An 8,739-nucleotide genomic window follows, 5' to 3' on the forward strand; every position below is an offset into this window, starting at 1 on the left:
TTTTATTGAATTTATTGTAAATATGTACTATTTATTTTGCGGTTGAAAGCACAGCCACTAAGTGGTATTTATTGGCCTATAAAATAAAAAATATTTACTAAACCTGTTTTGTACATATTTATATGTAGTAAACACTTTAACTGAAATCTGATAATAAGTAATAAATTATAATATTAATGTGTTGAAAACATTAAAAATTACTTTAGATTAGAAATGTAAGTATATACATTAACTAAGTAATAAGAGAAAACGTTTGGTAAATGTAAAAAAAAACTAATAAATTATGTGTATGAACTTTGTAAAAACAAAACTGCAAAATTTAACAAAAAACTAAACAAAATGCTTAGAGCGCTTGTAATGAAGAGTAAGTTCTGATTCTCCATTTTAAAATAAGGCGCTTAATTAGAAAAATATAAGAAAATTTGTCCTTGTACATACATACTCAACTACGTTGTTGAAATTCAATACTCGTACATGCATACATATACATATAAATGTATATATTGTATATTAGCATAGAACTTAACTACATATGTACGCATGTACATAGCTAATACGTTTAAAAGACTAACATCTCAACTGTTTTAGCGCTAAAGATAAGTATACAACTACTTAGCTCAATAAGAATTCCAAGGAAACCTAGGCTAAATCGCCATTTAGAAAATACAATGTATATATATGGCGGCCGCTGTAGCGCAGTTGTTAGCAGTGCATGCTACCACTCAACAGGACCAAGGTTCATTCACTGGTGGGAGCAACATCCCAAAAAAAAATTCTTAACAGCAGTCGCCTCTCCGCAGTCAACGGCACTAAACCGAGTATATTTCTGCCTCTAAAAAGCTTCTCATAACATCCGTTTGCCGTTCGGGGGCGGCATAAAACTGTAGATCCCTCTATTTGTGTGCAACAACATCTAACGCACACCAATAATCGGAGGAGAAGTGTAAGCGCCAAAATAACATTATTACTATTTTATGTACTATATAAATGTTTGTATATATAGTTTATTCGCGTAAATCTTTAGTTCATTAGCTGAAGAATTTAAAGCCATAGCAAATAGAAATATGGTGATTAAAAAAAAATATATATATATACTAAATTAAAATATATGTATTGTTTGTAAAAATAAAACGAACACCTATATTTATTGTTTGTACTATATTTAGAACAATAAGTTAATGGTAGTTTTAAGTATGAAATGGTAATGAAATTATAGAAAAATTATAACTAAGAAAGAGAGTGTAAGAATAACCTAAATTGTAAGAAAAAGAAAATAAATCAATGACTAATATATACAAAATAAAATGTGAAATAAAATTGTTTTATTTCTGTGGATTTTATATTATACATTAATATACATAGTATATTACGCATACAGTTACTCCCAAAATTGAGCGTACGGCTTTTTTTTTTTTGTTAATATTCGCAATGTTTTACATTCTAAAAATTGTGTGTTAATTTGGGACTAAAATATGGCTTATCTTTAGCAAACTCCATTTAAATCCAAGAATGATACTGTGTACAAAAATTTACGAAAATCTGCAAAATTTCAGCAAAATCGCGAACTTCTTAATTCGAGTTTTTAAAAAGATTTCAGTTATGCAGTTTTTTAGCACATTAAATTTTAGTATAATAATGTGCGAATTTCAAAGCTCTAAATAGTCGCGTTAATTTTTGAGAATTTTTTTGCTGACTGTCCTACGCATTTTCTTCGATATAAAAAAATTTTGAGAATTCGTTGTTATATGATGGAACTATGATAAACCTAGACCGGTACGAAAATCGTTCAATTAATGCAATGTGGTTTATGAGTTTTGATTATTGAATCATTTTAGAAAGATCAAAATAAATAAAACTAAATAAAATGTAGAAAAATATAGTTATTCATATAAACCAACCACGTGGGATATTTTTTCTCCGCACATGTTGCTAGGATGGACCATTTTGATTCTCTAATAAATCTACCATTTCAGCTAATGGTAATTCCTTATTTACGGTTAGTTTTGTTACCAGTTTTTTTGCATAATGTGTTATGTCTAATATTCGAAAGTCCTCTACATTCACAAAAGAAATGCTGTACCCTTTTTTGCTATCTTCTAGTTGACAGCTGCAGCAAATACTATTATGGGGTAGTCCCATTTTTGCCGCATGTTTCCTATGGGCCAGTGCCGCGTAATAGTTGCTAAAATTCTGAACACTCAGTGCCACCGCTTCGGATTCTTCCAAACCGGTTACAGCCTTCTCATAACCTTCTATGTTGTATCTGACTATATTGCCCAGGATTTCGGCAAAGGCACTACTGGATAGAATGCAAAATAGGTAGGATATTATTTTCTTTAAATGTATGTATTTGTTTTTGAAAGTAATTTACGATCTTCGTATTCCAACAATGAAAAGTGTGGCATAAACAAGGAATTTTTAAGCATAAAATGAATCCGAATTCAATTTTCATATAAAAATTTTAACCAAATCAGTATGACAACCTCTGGGGTACCCACTTTCCTTTAAAAAAATAGCGTTAACGTGGTCCAAAATTGAGCAGTTAAAAAGGGATCAATAATTAATAGGTATTTGTTTATTGAGGAGGACTTTTTTAATCTATGAGGAAGACGGAGGACATTTCGTGGCAAAGGAGGACTGTCCGAAAGGAGGACGGTGGGCAAGCCTAGTTAAATTGAAATTTATTTATTTTATTTATTCGTTATGTAACAGATTTTTCGTAATTTTTCCTGATCGTTTCGCAGTTATAACATTGATAGGATTTTATACATTTTTAGTCAACTTTTGGAGAGTAAAATTATCTGGCGGCACGGAGCAATTACATGCGATAAAACTTGCGAGTAGAGTTATTTCAATATTCTGAGTTGACTGTTTTCATCCACCAAAAGCACATCGTAGTGAGGAACTCAAGAATTCGAGGTTCATTAAAATTTACACTTTCATTTGCCATTGGGGTTATAAATTTAATTTATGTAAGTACTTTGCATCTAGTTTTAATTCACTTTCTTGAATTATTTTCAATAACCCAAGTATTAGAGCATATGAATATAACAAACCATACAAAACAAGGAAAATATTAAGGTGCCAAACTTTGTTGGCACTTCTTCCAAATTGGTAAAATTCTTGCTCCCTTGCCAAAGCACGAACCACCCTCTTTATTTCTTACCCGCCCTTGCAGCTACGTACATACATACATACCCTGCAGGAAATGGGAGCCGTCCACTAGTGGTAACTATCGTGGCCGTAACTAATTACTTTTGAATTGCGATGACCGCAAAATATTGATCCCTGGTTTCCTCTGCATTAGATGTCAACTAACTTGTAGCTAACTACTTTTCGACATAAACTATCAACAAAAACGATTTTTTATATTTTTTATTTTTTTTTATTTAACATTACATATTTACTTATCTGGTTACATATTCTTTTGTAGGTGGTCCCACATTTTAATTCCATCATCCTATTTTTTATAGGAGGATATTTGAATAGAAACTTGTAAAGAAAACAAACTCCCGATAATATCTGCATGACTGTTGAACGACTTTGCAACTAATTTAAAATTAGTTTTGTCAAAGCTAATTAAAAGTTAGTTATTTATCGAAATCTCGCAAACAAGCTAACTACAAGTTGGTTATTTCAATAAATTGATATTTTTCTGCAAGGTATGTATATATTTATATCTAACTACGAGTAAATATTTGGTTTGTCTTGCTGCTCTCATTCTGTGTCAACTCAACAGCGTATACAGCATTTCATCAGCAGGCACTCACTTACTGCCCCTTGTGGTAGTGGCACTCGGACAACTTGTCGACGCGGTCATACTTTTATCTTTATACTTTCCAAAATCAGTTTCTACGCTTGGCTAAATCCATATCCCATTGGTGTGAAAAACTTTCTTACATAATTACTTGCGGTCTGCTAATCTTTGAGTTGGCATGCTTTATGCACTCGAGACGTCATAATAATACGTTCACTTGTCCAATTGTTGCATCCCTCACCAGCCTACTACGTACAACTTGCTTTATTCAATGCCTGCTTTTGCCACAGAAGTTGAGTTTGTATGCGTGAGTAGGCATTCAACGTTGACAAGCCTGCTTTTTGCTTGCAGTTTTTGTGCTGGCAATAAAGTTTTTTGTAAAATTTGTGAGCTGACATCTTATCTTCTGCTTCAGACTTAACTTCTGGTTGGGATTTTTCACAACTTTTTAGATTTTAGATTGCATACATTTGGTCCAGTTTTTGAATATTTATATTTAATAGAAGCATACATACTTACCGTTACCTTAACGGTTAGAAACGCCCTATCTAATATGGTCGCTGAAATACTCAAAGACGTTACTAACTAAAAAGTCGAAAAGTCGATTGATTGTAATGGATATCACAGAATTAAGTATAAGTCCCCACATCGTTTTATGCAATAAAAAATTTTAGTTAGTTACGGTTTTTTTGCCTTTCAACCACGATGTGAGATAGGGCCGCCTTTCTATATTAAAGTAACGGTTTGTAAATAGCTCATTATTAAGATTACTATATTCGGCATGAGGCTATTGATTGCCAAGGCAGTGTATTCAATTAACTGGCACTTCTCAGCTTTTCACGAATGAGCTCATTAGAAGTGTATTGTGGACAGTAATGACGCCACTTTAAGTATATTAATTGCACAACCAATACAATATGTATATCCTGAAATACTTGGCGTGAACTTAGGTGAGGTTGGAGTGGCTGTCGGTAGACACACCAGCATACTTAGGACCTCATTTGGGCCCGCTGCGATTAGAGCCTCCGTCTGACGCCCTGGAAAATAAACCCCACATACTGTGCTTGACCAAGATATTATATAGCCAATGCCCTGTACTGGAAGATATGCCAATTTTACGCCCAAATGCACCTTTATGAGTACAGGGTAAAAGTATTTCGGAGATTCATTAATCCTAAGTTGAATATCAGTAAGTATCTTAAATCTTGGATCATTGTACCTTCTGCTAAATAGTAAAAGCTCCGCTTTGCTTAGGCTTACTACTAGGACGTTTACGTTTGCCCACTTCTCCACCCTTTTAAGCTTTGGCTACATGATAACGAATAGTGTTTCTGGAAAATTTTCCATTTACTGCTATTATAAGGTGGCAGCATATGTTACAGTGCATGTATGTTTCAGGGCAGTTGGTTTACTGCCAAGACCCCTAGGAGAGGAGAAAAGACTCCAGCTTGATGTTCCTCTCTGAAAAATATGCTCGTAGATACCCTACCACATGAGCTTGAAGTACTGTGCATCTCAGCATTTGGTCCATAGGCAGCATTAGTGTGGACTGAGTAGGCAATTCAGAAGAAAAATTCTCTCTTTATATACGAAAACAACTCTCTATAAAGCGCAGAAGCATGATCAACATGGACAACATCCGACAAGGCGGCTCTTAGTGTATTCGGGAGAGAGATTTTGCGAAACGTTTAAGGGCCTTTACGCACTGGCCGTGTCGGCCAGGACTGAAGACGATAGAACAATGATGACATGGACATAATAGAGAAACAACTAGCGTGCTTTGTTGAGTTCGGCCAAAATCGGCAGTTGCAGCACCAAATAGGAAGAAGAAAGAAACATTGCCCAAAACCCCATGTTAAATTCTTTGGAACATAACTGAGCCCTTAACTGGAGTTAAGCTTTTGGTGAATACGTGCGATGAGAGTCAGAACTACCCCAATTATTTATAAAATTGAACAATTTTGTACCAACTAATTACATTCCATAAGGTTCTACACGAAGTATTCACTTTGTTTTGTTAAATCTCGCTAATTGATTGATAACTAAAAGTCATTACCTGTAAAATTTAATGGAACTCAGTGTTCATGTAAACACTTATTTATTTTATGACTGGATGGATGAGAAGATTTACAAGTTTTTTCTAAAATTATGTAATTAAGTTTTGTACTTTATTAGCTCCATATTAAATTGACATCTGACTCCAAGTGTTAACATAGAGAAACTTGTAAAATTATTTTTTAAAGAGAAGTAATTTAAAATTTGAGCAAAAATTATTTAAGATGTCCCACCCGTCACATTGGAATGCCCCTTTACCTACTGTACTAAAAATGTGATCTTACGACAATATCTTTGGACGCGTGAACATATTTCATGACTGATTTATATAATACTAGTATCGCCCAGTTGTCGAATTTCGACATCTTTTTTATACACTTTTGAATTTTACGTGTCACCAATACTAACTTCTTTATGCGAATTACTATTTTGAAGTCCACCAGCATAATTTATAGCGAATTTCCAGGAAAACTTAAAATCGAATTACGAACGTTAACACCAGATTGATTAATGCGAATTCTACCAAGTCTCCTTTCTTCAGTAGCTTTTGCATATGTATTTGTATGTATAGATGAGATGTTCATCACTGACTAATATGTCAAACATATACTAATTCAGACTGCAGATAAGTTTGTTCCAATATGTTTGTCTGAGAGTCACTTGGAGGTTAAAAACTAAATTACCCACATCTACAAAAACTCTTTCTTTTTTCATCAAAATCGATAACGGTTGAGAAAGTATCTTGAAGGTTTACAACAAAAGATAATATTTCCTTCTCTAATGGCGGTTTCATACGGGTTTTTATCAAGACTGGGCCAGAGCCCAATATTTTTTCATCACACGATTGGGCTACCAAGTTAAGCCAAATTTTATGTTACTAATATGTGTTCTAAAAGTGAAAAACATCTGATCATAGATATGATTTTTTTGAAAAGCTCTCAATCCCTGCGCCACCTATCGCAAGACAAACACACTGATCCTTCTAAAAACTTTTGCACAAAACAATCATTCAATGCAATTTTAAAATCCATGGTTCCAAATTGAACGATTCTTGCGATTTTATATGTGTATAAACGTAGGTGTATAAAATTACATTACCTTATTATAAGTGCATCCACAGAAATGCTATTTGAGAATTTCACTTTGTATGGGCGGTGCCACGCCCCCCTTTCCAAAATCTACCACTCTTCGCCATAAGTATGGTATTGACCATATATGTTGCTGTGTCCAATTTCAGGACGTCAGCATAGGCGGTTCCAGAGATAAGCGATATGAGAATTTCAGTTTGTATGGGCGTTGCCACACCCCCTTTCCCATTAGCTACCACTTTTCGCCATAAGTAGGTTATTGATATCATAAATTGCTGTGTAAAATTTCAGGACGTCAGCTTAGGCGGTTCCCGAGATAAGCGATATGAGAACTTCAGTTTGTATGGGCTGTACCACGCCTCCTTTTCCAAAATCTACCACTTTTCGCCGTAAGTACAGTATTGACAACATATGTTGCTGTGTCAATTTTCGGGACGTTAGGATACGTGGTCCCAGAGAAATTCGATATGAGAATTTCAGTTGGTGTCACGCCCCCCTTTCCAAAATCTACCACTCTTCGCCGAAAGTATGGTATTGACAACATGTGTTGCTGTGCCCGATTTCAGGACGTTAGGATAAGTGGTTCCAGAGAAATTCGATATGAGAATTCCGGTTTGTATGGGCGGTGCCACGCGCACTTTCCCAGTACCTACCATTTTTCACCGTAAGTAGGGTATTTAAAATCTATGCATCTGTGCTAAGTTTCGGTGCCCCAGCGTAATTGGTTTTAGAGATATAATGGTTTTCACATTTTAGTCTATATGTCAGATGCCACGCCCCCTGTGTATCGGGATTAACATTTCTGGTTTAGAGGAAGTTATATCCTTCAAATCGGTGTATGTTTCATCGAAATTGAGCGAACGGTGCCTTAAAAAAAAGGGATTGCAAAATTTTCATGTGGCGTATTTAAACTACGCCAATGGATTTTCTGTGAATGACACAAATCATTATTAGCAGCGCACTCCCTAATTAGAGTCAAGTCAGAATTTACGTTTTTAATACAAACACTACTACGATAAAGAAGACAGAAAAAATTCAAATAGAAATCATCAGCGTTCGGTTAGTCGTTTATATATAAAAGAAATAAGAAAGGACGTTGGATAGAGCTTTTCGTGACTTCTTTTAAGTACGGGTAGGAAATAAGATTTTTTGCTACCAGTACTCACAGCCTGAGTTCTTCCGCCAAGGTAAGGTCTGATCAATGCAGCTGCAAAGCCGGAAAAGTTTAAATAAATTTACCAACTCCTTGGATTAATCAAGTATAGTTAAGAGACGATATTATTTTCGTCTTCCAAGAGTGCCATGCTAGTGCTTCTCTTTGACCTGAACCTAGACTGACGGTCAGTTAAAAGTCTGTGGTTTTACACATTTCAATGTACAAAATATCGTAAACGATTTTCGACTGAAAATTAAGTTAGCTACTTATAAGCCTATACTCTCCTTCCGTTTGTGAGCAGGGATTACCTTGGCACATACTTTCTTAGTTAATAGAGTTTACTTAGTAAGTAAGTGAAGTGAGGCAGAATCGTGGGTAAAATGATTTTAAGGAGACTTGCATGATTTCTATCAAATCCTACCGCACCAGCTATAACAGAAACTATGGCCTGTACAACGTCACAGTCTTCAACACAAAAAAATGCAAAACGGATGACACCAACATTTAAACGAATTGTGAATTACGGTAAGAATTTGTAGTATGTGTATGTATTTTTTTTGAAAAACTCTTGCTTCCAGCGGAATGCATATTCGTATATACACACATTGCTCATATTCGTAAGTGTGTTTACGTTTTTGCTGCAATGGTCACAATGCGGTATCAACTAAAAAGCAAATAACACT

Source organism: Rhagoletis pomonella, unplaced genomic scaffold (genome assembly GCF_013731165.1).
Source record: "Rhagoletis pomonella isolate Grant_MI unplaced genomic scaffold, Rhpom_1.0 Rhpom_scaffold_00004, whole genome shotgun sequence".
Classification (NCBI taxonomy): Eukaryota; Metazoa; Arthropoda; class Insecta; order Diptera; family Tephritidae; genus Rhagoletis; species Rhagoletis pomonella.